The 18,613-nt window shown below is 59.7% G+C and overlaps 1 protein-coding gene across 1 annotated transcript in view; it reads left to right on the top strand.

The window, feature by feature from the left end:
- The first annotated feature begins 6,361 nt into the window (after nucleotides 1-6,361).
- PDGFRB (platelet derived growth factor receptor beta) overlaps nucleotides 6,362-18,613 on the top strand; it is a 34,162-nt gene continuing 21,910 nt past the window's right edge. Inside the window, exons 1-2 of the mRNA XM_074603925.1 lie at nucleotides 6,362-6,730; nucleotides 6,888-7,040. The gene's annotated coding sequence lies outside the window, so the exon portion shown is untranslated. The remainder of the gene's footprint in view (nucleotides 6,731-6,887; nucleotides 7,041-18,613) is intronic.

The raw sequence follows: 18,613 nt of genomic DNA, 5'->3' as shown, positions 1-18,613 counted from the left end.
TGCCACATGCGCTCCCTGCAAGGAGGTGGATGAGACCAAGGAGCCAGGATGAGATCAAAGCGGGATGGTATGAGGCAGGGGGTCTGGTTTGCAAGAAGGGAGCAGAGTAAAACCCCAGCAATGGGAAATCACCCCCGGCGCTGACATTGCCCAGGCTCTGCCTCCCGAGACCTGGCACGGCCAGAGGAACCGGGAGAGGTGAGCTATTTGAGGGGAGATTTAGATTCGGTATTAAGAAGAAGTTTTTCACTCTGAGGGCGGTGAGCCCCTGGCCCAGGTTGCCCAGAGAAGCTGTGGCTGCCCCATCCCTGGAGGGGTTCAAGGCCAGGTTGGACGGGGCTTGGAGCAACCTGGGCTGGTGGGAGGTGTCCCTGCTCGGGGCAGGGGGGTTGGAACTACATGATCTTTCAAGTCCCTTCCAACCCAAACCGTTCTATTCGCAGCACCCTCCGCTCCCCTCCATGTGCTCCCCAGCATCCCCAGCTCTTCGCCCAGTCCTAGCTCCCTCCTTGGTGACAAAGGTGACTATCACAACCGTCCCACCCAGTGACGATCTCAGCTCACACCACAGCGCAGATTGATTGTTGCACCATATAACCTCCTCTATCCTGGATTTTTCCCAAGGTCTCAGCACAGCCATGGCATTGTTTAAATGAGAGCCAAGGCCCTCTTCCTTCTCCTCCTCCTCCTCCTCCCACCAGCAAAGAGCTGCTGGCTCAGGGATTGGGGAAAAAAAAAGAAGAAAAGAAGAAAAATCCCCCCCGATCGGATGGTGGGAGGTGCGGAGGAATGCAGGTGGCTGCTGGGTCCCACAGCAGGGGTGGCTACATTTCAAGGACGGGGGATGCTGGGGTTACTCCTGCTGCTGGCCGTTTCCTGCAGGCAGTGATGGGCAGCCTGGTCCCCCCTTTCCCTTTTCCCAGCCCCTGGAGCCAAGGTCAATGGCTCAGGCAGCTGGGGACCAGGGTGTCCAGAGGTCCGGGGACAGCACCCCACACCTGCATCCTCCCCATGGCAGAGGAAGGGCTCAGAGGGGTGCAGCATCGCCAGGTGCCTGCTGACAGCTGCGCCACCAGCTCCCTCGGTGTGGGGCAAAGGGGGCAGGGGAAAACAATTGGGCCATAAAGATCCACCGACAATAACTTCCCTCTTTTCCTTTTCTTTGTCCTGTTTATTGCTGGTGGGGATTATGGTTGGCAAAGCTTATGCTGGGGAAGAACAAGGCAAGGAGCCCTCCATGGGTTCTCCTCCGTGGGCTCCCCAAGCCCGGCCACTAGGCTGGTGCTGAAGGGTGCTGCTGGGGACCCTCGGTGCCCCAGGATGCCACCCGCACCAGGGTCCCATGGGTGAGCAGGTCAGGAGCTGCCAGAACCCTCAGGGGTCCCCAGCTGGACGAGAGGAGGTGGCAGTACCCTCTCCATCCACCCCAGAGACCCCCAGCACCAAACCCAGCCTGGGGAACTCCTGCTGGTCCTCCAGACCTGAGGTTCCTGGTGGAATCCAGGCGGATGCAGCAGAGAGGGAGAGCGACCAGGGTTCCCCCCCGCCGCCGCTCCCTGGGGCTCAGTGCTGCTATCCGTGATCGAGTGATGCCATCTCCTGGAAGCAGGAGGGCTGGGGAAGGGAAGGCCGGGAGGTCCCCAGGGCCAGGCTGCAAGCAGCTATCACAGATGGAGCAGGTTTGCAGGAGAGACCACCACCCCACCACCTCCTCCTCCTCCCGTGGAGGAGGCCCTCACACCGGGAAACCAAGCCCTGCTTTGTCCCCTGGCTTGCTCTGAACCCCGCCATGGTTTCAGCAGGACAGGGAGATGTCCCCAGAGGGTTGGGTAGCTGTCTCCACTCGCTCCTCTTTCCTCCCAGAGCCTCCTGCCCCACCAGCAACCCCATGGTCCCGTGGCCTCCCCGCTCCCCCCAGCCCCCTCTGTTCCCAAAGGAAAACCTCTGGCCTCAGACCAGCACATCCCAGAGCTGCGTGGCCCCACACACACCCCAACCCAGCCAGCACCTTCCTCCCATTCTCCAGCTTCTCCTGCCTCCCAGCAGGAGGAAAGGGGAGAGCACTCCTTGTCTCCTATGCATCATTCCTGCCCTACACCTTTGGAGCAGCATCCCAGAGAGCATGAGAGGGATAGCGCAGAGGGATAGGGCAAGCATAGCCCTCTGCCCCACCGAATGCCCCAAGAGCATCCCCTCCTTTGTGGCAACAGAGACACCAGTGCAACCTCCTTGCAGAGGACAACCCCCTGCCCCAGCTCCATCAGCCCCACTGCAGACTCGCACGTGCCCTTTGGCTTTTCCCCGATGCCTGAACCACGTCTCTGCTGGCACTTGTGTCCCCGTGCTGAGGAGGGCAACGCAGAGCTGGTCCCCAGAGAGATGGGTGCTGGACCGGGATAGCCCAAATCGATGTGCTGCCAGCACTGCCGTACAGCCCCCCTCTCCCCACCCCGGGGCTCGGTGTCGCTTTTTGGGATCTGGATCAGCTTTCCTGGGAAAATGCAAACGCCACAAATCTTGGGACTATCCTCAAGAGGGCACAGGGGATGGATACACACGCTGCCATCTCTCATTGCTTTCCAGCACCCGTGGAGCCCCTGTTCTCGCGGGGTTGGTGATGCGATTGCCCCTGCGCTGGCACAGAGCCGGGTGCTCGCCGTGCAGCCCATGGGTGCCGAGCATGGCTCGCCCACCCAGCCTGTGACGGGAGACATGGGCTCCCGAAGGTGGCAGGGGCCTGGCAGGGAGCATCCTGGCCATGCTTCGCTCCTTCGCCGCGTTTCAGGCGCTGCGTAAGCAGAGGGTTAACGATTCCCACATTAAGTGGCTGCAGATGTGTGGGAAAGTCTGGGGCGACCGGACGGCATCGCTATTAGTATTCACCCAGGAGCCTGCCGCTGCCTCCCGGGGCTCCGCGGAGCACATTTAATACTGAGGCTCGTCGTGGGGGTTAGGAAGAATGCGTGGGACGGGGGCGGAAAGGCCCCGAGGAGGGGAAAGGCAGCAGGCTAGCATCCTCCGCCGCTGGCTAGTGCCTCCTCCAAGTGCCCGAACCCAGGGTATATAGGGGATGGGCCAACATCTGTATGGACACAGCACCATATGGTGTATGGCTCAGTGCTATCTCCTAACACCCCTGTCACCCTGTGGTGTCTGTGGCCAGCGTTCATGGTGCCACAGGATGCTGCCTGGCCCAGGATGCTCCCCAGCGCGTCGTGCTCGGCTGTATGGTCACTTTGGAAGGAGCCCATCACTTTCTGTCTCCCCTTCCTCCCTGGGCACTGCTGTCACCCATCACCGCCTTGGCAAAGCAGGACCATGCACAGGGCAGAGGTTCCTCCGGAGGCCCGGGCAGAGCTCTGGAAAGGGCTGGATGAAGGCTCCGTGCAGCTCTCCCCAGGGTCCACGGGCTGGATCCAACCAGGAGCAAATGCTGGCAGCTGCCACGCCAGATGGGTTGCCCAGATGTGGTGCCGTGCTCCCCGGCACCCGCCGCTCCTCTCTTGTGGCCTGCGGCTCCACACCACATCAGAGCGATGCTGAAATTCCTGGGCTGTCTTGGAGCTGATAGAGGCTCGGAGGAACCGAAGCCAGGGCAAATCTGGCCCTCGTTAAACTTTCGAAGAAGCAGGAAAGGCCAACATCTGCTCCTTCTTTCCTACCTGCCTCTCACCTGCTGGCACATGGGACCTGTCGCTGACTCCAGCAGGGCCATTCCCACCATTGTGTTGGGTCACCTGGCTCTGGTAGCTCTTCTCCACATCAGGCGCGGGATATGGGCTTTTCCCCATGGTCCAAGCTTCGCCTGAGATAGAGCAGGAGCTTGGACAGCTGCTTGGCTCCAGGTGATGCCAGAGCAGTTCAAATACCCTGGAGTGTCCCTATCTCAGTGGCTGCTGTCCCCACCAGAGACACTGCACTACGTGACCCCAAGGCCCCGCCAGCCCTTGATGATGCTTATTGAGGCTGGAAATCTCAGCTGGGAGCAGCTCTGGCAGCCCACACTGCAGCTGTCCCAGTCCCAGGGGAACCACTGAGTCCTGCAAGTGCCACGAATGGGGGTGCAGGAGCCAAAAATAGAGGTGAGCAACGAAGCGGGGATGAGGCAGAGGTAGCTGAGCTGCTCCCCCCCGCCCACGCGCCCGCACAAGTGAGTCCCTCCGGCTTCGGTGCTTCCTCCGAGCTGGCCTTTCCCAGGAGCTGCTGTAACCCCGACATGCTGTTCCTAAACAAAGCGCGTGGCCCTGGCTGCTCCCTGGGGATGCACAACGCAGGCCCCCACGTGCTTGCTGGGATGCTGTGGGCTCTCCAGGGCTCTCCCAGCATCCCAAAACAACAAACCCTGGACCTTGCAGACTTGTCCTGAGAGATGGGTTTGTTTGCCCAGGCTGTCTCTGCTCCCAGCCCAGGAGAGGGAGGAATATGTCCCACCTCGGGATCAGCGTGCTCTGCCCTTCAGCGTGGTCCATGCTAACTTCTCCATTCCCTGTTCATCCCAGGATGCCTGGCCATGGACTCCCAGTCGATCCCCCTTTCAAAGCCTGTTTGCGGGGTTTGACATGCAGGAGGGATGCTGGCAGTCCAGGTCTTGGGAAAGCCCTGGTGACCTGGAGCCAGTCCCCGATGGAAAGGGCCCAGCAGGATCGCGCCAGCGGGTTTCTCCCCCTCCCGTTGTGTTGGGAGCAGTGATGCTGTCCTTGGAAGGGGGCACGCTGCCGGGAACTAGCTCTGCTGAGTTATTCCCAGCAGCCCACATGTCTCCACACAGGGACCCGTCAGACACGTCTTTATCCCCTGGGAAAAGTGTTGGGAAGAGCCATGTGCGCAGCACGTCCCCTCTGCCGCCTGCCCCCCATATGAGCCGCTCTCACGCTCGCTGGCTCCTCTTCTGCACGACAGATCAGCTCGGCTTGGGGCTGCCAGGGTCCCCCAGTACGTGGCTGCCACCACGTCTGGAGTCGGGGAATCCAGCATGGCACAGGGGAGCAGCGGGGTCATGCCCAGCCATCTCTGCGCAGCCTGGCACAGGAGCCCCCCCAGCTCCCGGGGGAGAATGTTTCTCCAGCATCCTTCCTCTCCAGGTTTCCCTCTCCTTCCCAGGCTCAGCCATGCCTCCATCTCCCCTGTCCTGCCCATGGCGGTACCTGCCCGGCTCAAAGTGCCGCCTCACTGCCTGCGGATAACCCGGGGTGCCGCAGCCCGGCTCTTCTCGCCCTCTGCAGCTGCACAGAATAAAGACCTTCCCCTTAGGTTTTTCATCGGAGCAAAAAAACCACCGAGATAACGGACGATAAGCGGCAACCTCCCGTGCTCCTCCAGCCAGGGAATCATTAGCCGTGCCCATTGTGCAGGCATTGGAGGCAGGAGGGGATGAGTCCGCCTTGCAAACAAGCCAGGAACACAGATTTCAGCGGTGTTGGCTTTATGGGAAGGGCATTTTTATTCTTGGTAAGTTAAAAAAAAAGAAAGATAGAAAGGTATCTTTTCAGGGGAGTCTCCTTTCTCAGGTTAGCCAGTGCGTTTTTGCAGTTTTTCTTGTTTGGATCAGACAAAAGCACATCCCCAAGATGGAAACGGTGGCAAGAACTGGTGGATCAAAAGATGGTTTTGATCCAAAAAGCTTTTGCACCTTGTTATAGTGCTGTAACGAATTGCAAAAAACCTCCCCTTTTGGACAAATAATAATGTTTTTCCTATTGAGAGATTCTCAGAAACTTTATTGGGACTCATAAAGGTGTGGGGAGGATTTAAAGGAGGTTCATTAAACGGATGCCACCCCCCAGGGCAGGAGTGGTGCAGGACATCCGAGATGATGGCATGGCCGAGGTAGAAACGGGACCTCCTGCTGCCTCTCCCGGCTCCGTGCCCCTTCAGCAGCCCAAACAGCCCCGTGTCCCCAACCAAACCCACCCTCTGCCACAGCATCCCAGTCGCACAAGACCTTTTATTCCCTTTTCCAAAAAAAAAAATAAAAAAAAAATAAAAAGGTCTGGGAGGTGGCGTTGGCGGTCCCCAAGCGGCCGTGGCCAGCCGGGGGTCAGCAGGGCGGGAGGCGCAGGGGCGGCACGGGGAGGCGTCCGGGGGGAATACGCGGAGTCGGCTCAGTACAGGCCTTCTTTAATAAAAACATGAGTCAGCTGCTGGCGTGGGCAGCGGATTTTCTAAACATCCCCTCATATCCTGCGAAAGGGAAAAAAAGAAGAAAAAAAAAAAAAGAAAGAAAACGGGAGGGAGGGGGCTTGAGGGGAAAAAAAAAAAAAGAAAAGAAAAGAAAAAGAAAACAGGGAAAAAGGCCAGAATTGAAAGCAGACACAGGGAGAGAGCAGCTCCTTCCCTCCGGTTTAAGGAGGAGAGAGCCGGGCTGGTCCGGGCTCCTTTTGTTTCCCGTTAGCCGGGCCCTCGCCGCTCCCCCTCATCGGCAGCCTGCGGCAAAACTCCCCTCTCCTTGCAGCCACTTTGGCTTCTCCTCCTTTTTTCAAATTTTTTTCCCCTCACCGTGCTCGTCTGCCGGGCTTTAATCGCCGAAGTTTTGCTCTGCAAAGGGTCCCCGCAGAGGGTGGAGGGAGGAAGTCGGAGGGACTCTGCGCTCCTCATTGGCGAGGCAGCCTCCCCCCTTCTCCTCCTCCCGAGGTCTCTTTTATTTATACACGCACACACACACGCGTGTACACCCCTCGGCCGGGGGCTCTGCTCCACACCGGGGGCCAAGGTGGCCAGACCCCCCTCCCAGGTGGGCTGGGGGCTGCTGAGATGCACTAGAGGAGCAGAGCGAGGGCTTGGCTGCAGCCCAGCCCTGGCACAGCCTTGCCTCTCCTTTTGATTTTATTTTTTTTTCCCCCTCCTCCCCTCCACTTCGGTTCTTCCCTTCCCTCTCTTTCTCCTTTAAGTGGAAAAGCCTTGCCAGCTGGGGAAGGCTGGGAGGGCAGGGAGAGCCTCGGCAGATAAAGAGCGCGGAGGAGGAGGCGAAGAAGGAATTTCGGGGCGGCCAGCGCCCGTGGGACGTGCGGCACCGGCGCTCGCCCGGTGGGACCCTGCCCAAGGTAAGCCCTCGCGTCGCCCACCCCGGTGCCAACTCGCCCTCCCGCTCTGCTCCCGCTCTCCGGCCGGGAAGCCTCACGGTGGAGGTGGTACAGACCACAAGGAACCTGTCCCCGAGCCAGCCTGGTTGCTCTGGAAGGGGCTTTGCTCCCCTGGAAGGGACTGGCACCCCAAAACACCCCTCCAAGCCCTGGGGAGGTGGTGTTTGGTGGAGAGCGGTCGAGCTCTGTGGCATCCCACGGGAAAAGCTGTCCCATCAGCTCTCCCCAGGTCCTGGGCTGGGACGGCTGTGGGGACCCAAGGGGACACTGCGGCTGCAGGGCAGGAGGGGGGACCCTGCTGCAGCGGGATGCGAGGGATCTCTGCTTCTCCCTGGGGAGCTCTCGGTCCCTCCATGGATCAGATCGGGTGTTACCCTGGCTCTCCCAGGCCGGCGGCTGTGGGAGGGCTGGGGGCTGTTGGGAAGGGGCTGCTCGCCATCCCAGTGGGACATCTTTGAGGCTTGAGTGTACCCCACTGCAGAGCAGCATCACTGCAGCGTTAGACCACCCAAACACATCCACGGTCATCCCTAAACGCAGGGTGCTCCTAGGACCACGCCACTTTGGTCTGTGCCCTTGGTGGGACTCCTGTCCCCATGGGCCAGGCCAAGCTGGAGAGGGACATCTGCAAGCCCGGCTCAGCGCCTGCGCTCTGACGTGCTGGGTACTGGAGCAGGGAGAGCCTGGAAAACCCTTCTGGGCATGGATGTGGGCAACCACTCTGCTGTTCCAAGAGCGCAGGAGCTGAGGGCCTCCAAGAGGCTGGAGCTTGTCTGGAGTGAAGCTGTGCTGACTCTGGCAGTCCTGACAGCCCCGGACAGGGGGTTGCATGACCTGCAGGACTTTGGTGCTCACACTGGGACCATTGTGGGCTCGGAGCATCCAGCTCCTGGGCTCACCTGCCAAGAGGGAGACTTTCAAAGCAGGACTTGTGGTGGAAAGGGATGTTGTGCTGCTCCATCCTTGCCTCAGAGCACTTGGGGCTTCTGCTAAAGCAGTGGGCAAATAGCTAAAAGTAGTCAGTTTGGCTTGCAAACCCTGTTTGCAGAGGCTTGGCAGCCCCAAACCTTTTCAGAGGGTCCCCCATTGATGACAAGGACCAGCAATGTTGAGCCCCAGAGCTCCCCAGGGGTGAGTTGAGGGGTCATTTCCCCCTCAACACCCTGCAGGACAAGGTGTCTGTGCACCCCGTGCTCTCGGGAAAGGGGCACGATTTGTTCAGGCAGCCGGAACCAGTGGCAAAGCCGCGGCTTTGCCTGTCAGAGGGCACGTGCCGGGCTGGCTTGGAAGGAGACCTGCCAGGTAGCCACCTTGGTTGGCAGCCAGCCCTGGGCATGGTCTGACATGAGGCTTGAAGTCACTCCTTGGCTCAGGTGTGCTGTGGTCCCGGTGGCAGTCACCCTCCTTGAGCAATGTCCCTGGGTCCAGGAAACATCTCCAGTTCAGTTGGTGTATCAGGAAGGACTGGTGTTTGGGAAAAGCACCAAGTCGCAGCGACCCACCTGCAGCACGCAAAGGGCGTTTCTCCCTCCCTAAAACCATCTCTCCCTTCCTCCAGCTTAACAGCATGAAGGGTCCTCGCTGAGGAGCAGGGGGAGGGATTCCAGCCACCCAAATGCCTGCCCTCAGCGCATCTCCCGCATCCCCGCACAGGGCTGGGGGTTCAGGATGGTCCGAACAGGGAGGACTGTCTGAACAGCGGCACGGCCAGCTGTGACGCTACAGTCAGGGAGAAGTTAGCCATGGCTGCTTGTCCAAAGTCCTGGGCATTTCTAGTGGAGTCCTGCAGGGCTCTGACCTGGGCTTGGTCCTCTGGAACTGATGGATGAACTCACGTACTAAACTCTGGGCTGGCACCAAGCTGGGAGGGCAGCTGGTGTAGAACCATTCTATGATTCTATGGTGTGCGGGCAGATTGGAGCGTGGGAGGATCCCAAGGGCTCCGGGAGGAGTCCAGGGTCAACCAGGCAACAGCGAGCTGTGGCAGCGTGCTGCCATGAGGAAGGAAACATTAAACAGCTGGGCGTCATCTTGGAAGCAAACAGCCCAGGCAGTTTGTGGGGTGGGAAAGGATCTGGGGGCTATAGTGGACGCAAACGAGGTTGCAGGATGGTGCAGAGGAACCCGCAGCTCTTCCCATGGGATCTGCCGGAGGCGGACTGACCACACAAGGTGGAGGGAGCGCGTCCTCCGCAGCGAGCGATGCCGAGCGCTTCAGTAGAGATGCACACGGAGTGGAAAGACTCAGCATGAGCACAGGGGGTGATGAGACGCCCAGAACAGGCTGCAGAGGACTGGAAGAGGGGTTAGTGGGGCTGGTTGGTCACTGGATGTTGGGGGAGGCAGGACACGGTCTTCATGCACAGGAAAGGTCACTGCAAAGAAAAAAGTTAGCTTTTAGGAGAAATGTCTGCAGGTTCAAAGACGTGAGGCTGGGTGCCTTCAGCCCTGCAGGTTTCAGAGGACACGTCAGGCAAACCTCTGTCTGGGGAGATGTGGGCACCGCAGCAGGGCAATGAATGACCCCATCATCTCTTTCAGCCTTATTTTTGATGGGTCTGTGACAGGATTTCCGACACATTCAGGACAACACTGTTAGGAAGAGGAGAGCACTGAGCCCTTCTCCAGGACTAGGGCAAGACGAAATTGTCTTACAGAGTACCAAAGGAAAGCTGAGGTTAAGAAATGCTCTCTAGCTGAGAGGGCGATGCCATGCAAGAAGAGACCATGTTGGCTGGCCGTGGCATCACCCAAATGGTGGACTGGTGTGTCCAGCCACTGCCAGAGGGTCCAGGCAGGGACTCCTGCTCCCAGTTCCACCCTGGTGGTCCCCACGGTCCCTCTGGCCATGCTGAATGATGCCATGCTGAAGCGGGGTGACATTGCAATGGTGTTCATAGGGTCAGGCTCTGGCAAAGCATCTTGCTGGGATGCAGCAGCAAAGGGCAGGGAGCGGAGGAGCCGCGCGGTGGCCGCATCCCATGGGAGCGCAGCCGCTGGTGCTGGCAGTGAGGGCTGCCTTTGGCCCAGAGCTGGAGGGAGCTGGGGACCGCGCAGGCTCGGGGCTGGCTGGACGCATCCTATCGCTGCGAGGGAGAATCCGGGCCGAACACTTCGTGGAGTTTGTTTGTTTGTACTTTAACCAAGGGAAAGAAATCCCCTGGAGAGGAGCTGCGAGGGGAGGGTATAGACCGGGTATTGTTTCCTGAGAGGCTGGAGCAACTCCAGGAGGCTCCTTCCGCTCCGCCAGGCAAATTGGACATAACGAGGCTTGTTTTAGGGGTGGCTGTTTCCCCTCCTCCTCTCCTTGGTTGCCTAATTAGGTTCCCCAAGCCAAGCGCACCTCTGCCCTGCTCTGCTCCCATCGGGACGCCTCCTCCTGGAAGCGCAGCACTTTCCTGGCACCACTGGGAAAACGGAGCAGACCCGGCTGGGACAGGGACACATGCCAGGGATGCACAGAGGTGTGCTGGGATGGGTCATGCGCTGAGCCAGGGGGTCCCATAGGTCCATCGCCCCCCCAGCCTGATAGCAGGAGACATACAGTGGTGCGCTGCCCCTCACACCCTGGTTTTTCTTCATCCCTGGGTGCACAACTGGGACACAGGCTGTGGCATGCCCTGGTCTGTGTTTGTACCCTTCTCCTGCAACCACCATCCTGCAGAGCCAGAGGACCGTGGTGCAGAGAGGCCATGCAGGGAAAAGGGAGCTTGCGCAAGCTCCTACAGAAAGGCTGCTGCCAAGAAAGCCAGGGTGGTGTCGTGCGAGTGGTGTATGCCCTGCACCCGTGGATGCACGCAGCCTCTCCAGGGCACGTCCTCTCCTGCCCTGCCCAGGTCTCCACTAGCACCCATCCTATGCTCTTCCCCAGGCTCAGCAAGAGCCGGCGTGTGATGGGGCTCACAGGAGGCTGCAGGGTCCAGGGGCAGGAGCAGGGAAGGGTTGGAGAGTGGAAGGATGTAACCAGGGCGCTGCGATGGCTGTCAGCCCCCCGGCTGCAAACCAGGAGACAGATGGAGGAGGAGGTACCTTCTCCCTGCTATAGAAAGGGACTCCTCAAAACATCCCCATGGGCAGCACGGGGCTGCTCGGGGGGACGAGGCTCCCAAAGCAGGCAGGAGACCGGCAAACCTGCCCCTCGGTGCGAGGCCCCATCCCGCCGGTCCCTCTGCCTTCCCCCTTCTGGCCCGTCTACCACAAGCAAGAGCCTGTGACTGAAATCTTAATGCTACCGAGACACAGTAATTGGCACCAATTAAATTGCTACATTCATGTTCGAATTGCTTTAACTGGCGAGACACACTGTCTTATTTATACAAAAAAATATGTTTGCTTGTGGGTTTGTCTGAACCGGGGCCAGCAGAAAAATACACCGTTTCAAGCCCCGCTCTCTGCAAGCGCTTTCTCCGCTCCCGAGCTGGAAGTCACCTCGGTTTCAGCCTTTGCCGAGCAAACGGTTGCAGAACAGAAACCCCGCTTTCCTCGGGTCCAAGCGCCGCTGGCATCGTGAGAGGGGTCCCCTCCTCTCCCCCCGCAGGTCGCTGCCAAGTTTCCCCTCTCCAGCCTGGGAGCTGTTAGGGAGAATATGGTCTAATCCAGGGAGGAGAATTTCTGGTGCGGGGAGCAGGACTCCGTGCCCATTTTAAAGCTGTGCTCAGGGGAGGGACGGGCAGCTGCTAGCCCCGGCTTCTCCTCCAGAGGATCCATGGGGTTTCAGCATGCAGAGAGGGGCTGATTTTTCTCCATGACTGGGGGCAGAAGAACAACTGGAGGTTATAAAGGACCCTGCGTGCAGGACGGCAGGCATGGCTCCTGCTGCCTGCCCAGAGCACGTAGGAAGAGGTTATCCAAGAGGGAAGCATCCCTTGCACAACCTGCAGTTGCACAGGGAACGTGCTTGGCTTTCTGTGCCCCCCTCCCAAGCTCCATCACTGGCCCCAGGTCCTTTTGTTACGAGGAGGTGGGGGCCAGACCCTCATGGCGTGCCATTGCCTGCCAGGGCTCTGACCCCAGCGGGCAGGGGGGAGGCACGGGGCAATGGTGGCTGCCCCCAGCACTGTGCTTTTGGTTGTCTCTGCCGTCCTGGCACTAGGTGCCACCACCCTCGTCTTCTTACCCCACTGGTGGGCTTATGGAGGAGGGGGCAGGATCAGCCCCCGGCACCAAGAGCTACACCAGCGTCTGCATTTTGCTCCCTCTCAGGGACCCAGAAGTAGCAGGGCCAAATAAAACACAACCCCCCTCCAAAAGCAGCCTCTGCCCCTCACACCCCAGCGCTGCCTGGGCCCGTCCTCTCCTCCCCTGGCCACGGTGCCAGGCTCCTCTCCAGGTCCCACGGATGAGCGAAGGGTGCCCTGACCACAGAGCTGGTGAGAGCCTAATCCCAGCCACGAGAGCCTAAAACCCCAGAACAAAGCAATTTAGCTCGGGTCCCTCGCAGGCAGCTGAGAAGAGAAGAGCCGATGCATCCACACAGATTATCTCCTCCTCCCCGGCGCATCCGTGTCTCGGGGAAATTTCCAGAGGAGGATCAGGTTGCTTTCACTGGGATGTGGGGCTGGTAAGACCAAAACACCCTGGTTACTCCTGGGGATTCACAAAGCCCCTACATCCTACTAGAGCCCAGAATGGCTCTTTTTCTCCTCTTGCCTCCATCACCCTCCCCTCGCAGCTGATGATTAGTGGTTAATTAGAGCCAGCTGGGACCTGGCTCCACCATAGCAGCCACCCTTGAACAGCAACTGTGAACAGGTGATGGAGATGCTGATGCGCTGGGGACAGTTTTCCTCCTCGTGTATAACTTAGCAAAGTGCTTCCCTTGAATCGCTGTGGGAAGCAGGCATGGCTTTCTGGAAGCTGTGGCACAAGAGTGAGGAAAGCCCAGGGGGTGGCCGGGCATGGGATGAGCAGCCAGGATGGTGCCCGACCCTTGGTCCCATGTCCCCTGCTTCCCCTCTCCGCTCTGCCGAGGTGGGGAGAAGTGTCAAGCGAGCGGATGGGCTCTGCTCAGAGAGGCCAGCCCCAGGTAGGGAGCGGGGACCCCCAAATATTCCAGTTTGGGGATGGAGGGGCCAGAGAGCTCTTTGAGCCGCTGCTACCAGCCAGCCCCAAGGCTTTGTAGTTGGAGCTGCCTTTTCCTGGGGCTGGTGGCGGAGCGATGCAGGGAGCTGCTTGGGTCCCGGCCCCTGGTTTGGGTGCCCTGCAGCCACGTTCATACCTCGCATTGCTGATGTGCTTGTGAAGCAGCGTGGTGTATTCTCCCAAAAAAGTCTTCGCTGTCAGGGGCGATGGAGAAGTTGGGGGACGGTCATGGGCAGCCCTAGCGCGGCTCTGTCACATCCTTTAGAGCATCCTGCTGGAGAAGGGCACTGGGAAAGACTGACACGCTCCCAAGGGGCACATTTGTGCCCCGCTGGGGGTTGTTGCACTGCGAGGGGTGAGCCCCAGGGCTGAGCCCAGCCCGAGCATCACTGGTCTTGCACAACGCCAGACTTCAGGGCTGTGCTCCAAAACGCCATCCAGCCCCCAGCACCACCGCAGACCAGTCCCAGTCCCACCACAAGCCAGCCCCAGCATCACCATGGCCCTGGCACCCTCTGGCTGCCCTAGGGAGACCAAGGAGGGCAGGATTCAGCCGGGGCAACGGGGCAACCAGCGGGGTATGCAAGAGGGTCAGCCAGGCACCCCATCCGCCTTGCCCAGCACGTGGCAGCCGTTCCTCCCAACACCCCCATCCCTCTTTCCTCAGCCCCAGGTGAGCCCCGGCCCTCGCCCAGGGTTTTCCCACAGCCTGGGCCAAGGTCGCAGGCTCCGGGGAGCAGCCCCACCACCCCCCCGGGACCCGGCCTTTCCTCCGCAAGCGGAAGCGGGGGAGCATGCGCAGCCGAAAGGGCCACGAATACCAACACTCGGGGCTGGGGGGATTATTTATAACGCTGGCACCTCTCCAAACAGATGTTTCTTTTTATTTTGAACTTGCACTAAATAGGTCACTCGTTTCCTCTGTCTCCCATGGGCTTAAAATGCAGGGGGAAAGTGGAGGGGATTGGGGCTGAGAGAGCAGGGCTTGCCATGGTCCCACGTCCCCCCCATCCCGGCTCCTCGCAGCCGTGCGTTGCGGAGAGTCCACGGCTGGAGGTTTGCTGGATGGCGTGCAGGGACGTCATGGTCCCCCCCGCGCTCAGAGAGGGAGGATGGCAGCAGCAGAAAAAGCGGCTGCATGGGGCTCACCACTCCACCCCATTCCTCACATGTCTGACCCCAGGGCCGCTGAATCACGCCGCTGGGGCTCAACGTGGACTCATCATCCTCCCTGGCAGCCTGCCCCCCTGCTTTGGAGTCATGGTCCTCATTTTCAGCTTTCTGGCAGATGCTGTCAAAGCCCGTGTGGCTGGCCAGGAGGAGGCTGTCTGTGCTAGTTCGTGTCGTGTCATCTGCTGTAGGACCAGCATCCTCATGACCACACAACCACCTTCTCCAGGTGCCACTGAAGGTGGGGACCAGGGTCTGGGGTCCTGGGCTGTGATGCCAGCACCGCTCTCTGCAGCAGAGGCAGGCAGGAGAGCCGTCCCCGTGTGTGGGCATGGTTGCCCTGAGCTCGCACTGCCCCGGAGGTGACATCTGCCCATGCTTTGTCCATCTCCTAGAGAGCTTGGTTTACACCAGGGATCAGTGGTTGCGGCTTTAATCACGTATTCATAGACCAAGGAGCTCTGGCAAAACCCCTCGGAGGCTTCAGACATTTGTGATGCTGCTGCAAGTGCTTATAAAACCTCACCTCTGCCTGACTAAAAGAAATCCCCAAACCCAGGCGTGTTGCCAGCAGGCGCCCGGGGCTCTCAGCACCCCTTGGTCTCACCAGCGCCTGGGTAAAGCCTGAGGACCCCCTTGGCTGGGGGCCGGGCGAGGGGGGCTTTGCCCCCAGCCATTCATCCCTTGGGCAGGGACGGTGTGTGGGACCCCGGGGACTCCCCAGCCCCTCTGCTCCTCAGCCTGGTTTCAGATTTCCTACCTCTGCGTTTTATCAGCAGCTGTTTATGGGCCCCGGGACGACAGGCTCCCCATGTGTGTGCCCTGCCTAATTCTAGCCATGTGCTGGGAAAAAGAAAAAGGGCTCTGTGATGATAATCTGGCCTGTGAGTAAACGCGGTGTCATGGGAGCCGAGGGACCCCAGAGGAGCGATGTTGCAACTCCGGACGGTTCCAGCCAAGGGAAAAAAAAAAAAAAAAAAAAAAGCCCCGCTCAGTTTTATTTAGATTAAAGGGTGGGAAAGAAGCAGTCGCAGAGGCCGGGGGGAGGGTGGTAGAGGAAAACAGGACAAGCCAAGGAGTTTCACTGCTGGACAAGCAAGGCTTGGGTTTCAGGGGTCGCTAGCCTTTGCTCGGGGAGCTTTTTGCCTTCAAAAGCGGGGGACGGTAACCCCCCAGCCAGGAGAAGCCCCCGCTCCCTGGCTGGGAGAAGCATTGATCACGGGATCCGTACAGGGCTTGCTGTATTGCATACGGGCACCCATGATCTCACTTAATGACTCAGATGCGCTTAGACAAAGAAAAAATAAAGTATATTTTACTTCCCGCTAATTTGCACCAGATGTCCCTGGCCTGCTTGGCAGGACGCGGGGCCGGCGAACACTGTGAGAGCGCATGGAAGCGTAGCCCCAGCAAGGCAAGGGGATAGAAATAGAAAGCCAGAGGAAGAGAAAGGACCGTCGGCTGTGTGAGAGGCCTGGCTTCGCTTCTCCGCTCCTTCCTTTGCCACCGTCGTGCTGCCGCCAGCCGAGATGCCCTCGTAGGGCTGGGACGGCAGCCAGCACCTCTGCCCGGCATCGCCGGAGCCGGGAGGCTCGGGCAAGGGGAGCACGGCCAGGGGAGAAGGGCAATGTGGGGCAATGGATGCAGGAATTGCTCCTGGATTTGCCACGAGGGGACTGTGCACCCTGATTTCCAGCAGATAGCACATCCCCTTGCTGGTGATCGATGGTCTGTAGGGACCAGCTTTCCAAGGTGGCTGCCAGGGCAGCTGTGGCTGGTCGCCCCCTCCCTGGCACACCGAGCCATCCCCTTCCCTGGACACCAGCTTTGCAGGCTGGTTCCCAGATCCCACAGCTCTGAGGGGTGCTTGCAAGACCCCCATACTGGTTCTCCACATGACATTGGTGGTTGTGGAGGAGAGGTGAGAAACACGGTCTAGGCATGGTCGGGAGGAAGGCAGTGGACTAGGAGGGTGTCTCTGGCCCAGATGCCTATCTGTCTAGATCTCCCATGGTTTAAGGCACGTTCAGGGCTGGAAATGGCCCTGTCGCACATGATCCATGCTTGGGGATGGGCAGTGCCATGTGATGCTCGTGCCAGCGGTGGCTGCCGTGCATGTTGAGATGCTCTGCCAGCAGCTCTGCACCGTACACATGCTGGGAGCAAGCGCAGAGGGAAGGGGGCTCAGAGGGCACGTCGAGCAAAGTCAAAGGAAATTCTTGCCTTGTTACCCAAGAACAGTCAAGGCTGAGCCCACACAACATATTTTGGGTATGAGCAAAGGCATCTTTGGCTTACTAGCATCCTTAAACAAGAGATAGGTCTGGAATGGCGAACGCTAATAAATGAATAAGGTTTGGTGATGTTTGAGCTCCTTAGCGAGGCACTGTGCAGAGGGGGGAGTGGCAGAGGTGGCTGAAGGAATGGTCCTCCCTAAATAAAGGTGGGACCATCACCAGCAGAGGCTGGATACGGCTCTTCCTTGTATCCAAAACCCTGGGCGTAGCCCTGCTCCCGCCGCAGAAATTCCCATCCAAGTTCATCAGAGGCATCAGCCCCTGGCTGCCGCTCACAGCGGCGAGCGGGGGAGTGGGCGAGAAGGTGGAGGAGAAAGCTCAGCTGTCGTCAGATTTGGGACGCGGGAGAAATGGGAGCGGGCTGCTCTGGAGAAGCTGCGAAGTCATGAGACGGGGAATCATGAGACTTGAATCCCGGTCCTGGCGCAGCCGCGGTCCTGCTGTGTGGCCTTGGCCGTGGCATTTGACCTTTCTGCTCCGGCCCTCTCGCCTGTGTCCTGTCTGTGAGAGCCCGGGGTGCCCCCTCCACAGCACTGCTGCTGCTCAGGGATGTTGGGGGGCCCTTGTTGATCCCGTCGCCCCATGCAGCACGCTCCAAAAACATGAGGCCAGAGATGTGCAAAAAGGTTTTCAGTGGTGCCTGGCCCCGGCCAGCCGCGGGATGCCTTCCTCTCACCAGCGCGGCAGTGGGCTGGGAAACCCGACAGCTCAGCTCTCCCTCATCTCGCCTGCAAAAAACACTGCTCGATGCTCTCGGCCTCCGGAGGAGGAGCGCTGCATTCCTGCGGCCACGCGTGCAGCGTGCCGTGCCGGCCGGGCTGGCGTGATTACAGGGGAGAGATAAGGACAGACAATGTGGCTGTGTCACCGGGCAGGGACAGTCGCCTGTATCTGTGTCTCGTTTGGACTCAAAACCCTCCCAGACATTCCCAGTCCCGTGGTGCCCACCCCCTGGCCTCGCTGGGTGCAGCACAAAGGCGAGCAGGAGCTGGTGGGGACCATGTCCCCAGGGACCCGAGCCCCCCAGAGAGCGCAGCCACCCCATGGGCATGTGGGGCTGAGCGTGGGTGCCGGGCTGCATCGTCCCGCCAGCCCGGCCTCCCTGCGAGCCAGCTGACCTCCTGTCTCCTCTTCCAGCCAAATTCCTCTTCTAGAATAATAAACAGCACAGCTGAAGAGAAAAGCTCCCTGCCCTGCCGAGCCAGCGACGGCTTTCCCTCGCATCACGGTGATGGAGAGGGGCAGAGGGAATGTCTGTACCTGTACTGGTGGGGAGGAGAGGATGATGAGGGCTTTAATGTGGGGATGCAGAGCTGGGACTTCACCTTGGCGGCTATAAGGTGCCGGGGAGCGGCAGGGCTGAGTGAAGGGCGCTGGACGTGGCATTGCTGCCGGACCTCCCTGGCCTCCAGGCATGTGCCAGGGTGCGTGGAGGCGAATGGTCCCATGGCTTGAAAATGCTCGGGTCCTGGCCCATGGGAAGGATGTAGGGAGTGGCACCGGGCACAGGGGTCTGTGGCACCCTGCTAACCCATAGGGCTGGGAGGACACAATCCAAGGCAACCCCACATTCTGTAGGTGCCTGTGTTTGGGTCCCTGGGTGGGATAACGACTGGGCGCCTGTTTTTGGATCACTGAGTGGGGCTGCACCCACCTTAGCTCCTTGTCTGGCACTCATAGGGTGCATCTTACAGCTCTCGCTGGGAGCAAAAGCTGAGATTGAGGAGGGAAACAACAAGTGCTCTCCAGGCTGGCAGTGAGCCGGACAAATTTGCATCCCTTGTGAAATGCCTGTGCGCACCCACATGTGCAAGCACACGTGTCCCCGTGACAGGGAAAGAAAGGTTTGCCCTGCCGCCAGCCAGGCTCTGCGTGCATCCTGCAGGACGGGCAGAGCTTGGCACCTCCGAGCATGCCTCTCGTCCTGGCCAGCGCAGACAAACAAGGGAGAGGTCACCACTCTTTGCGAGACGTTGCCACCCTCCC

Source organism: Larus michahellis, chromosome 11 (assembly GCF_964199755.1).
Source record: "Larus michahellis chromosome 11, bLarMic1.1, whole genome shotgun sequence".
NCBI lineage: Eukaryota > Metazoa > Chordata > Aves > Charadriiformes > Laridae > Larus > Larus michahellis.
The sequence above is the reverse complement of the archived record's forward strand: the minus strand, read 5'-3'. Positions and strand labels throughout refer to the sequence as shown.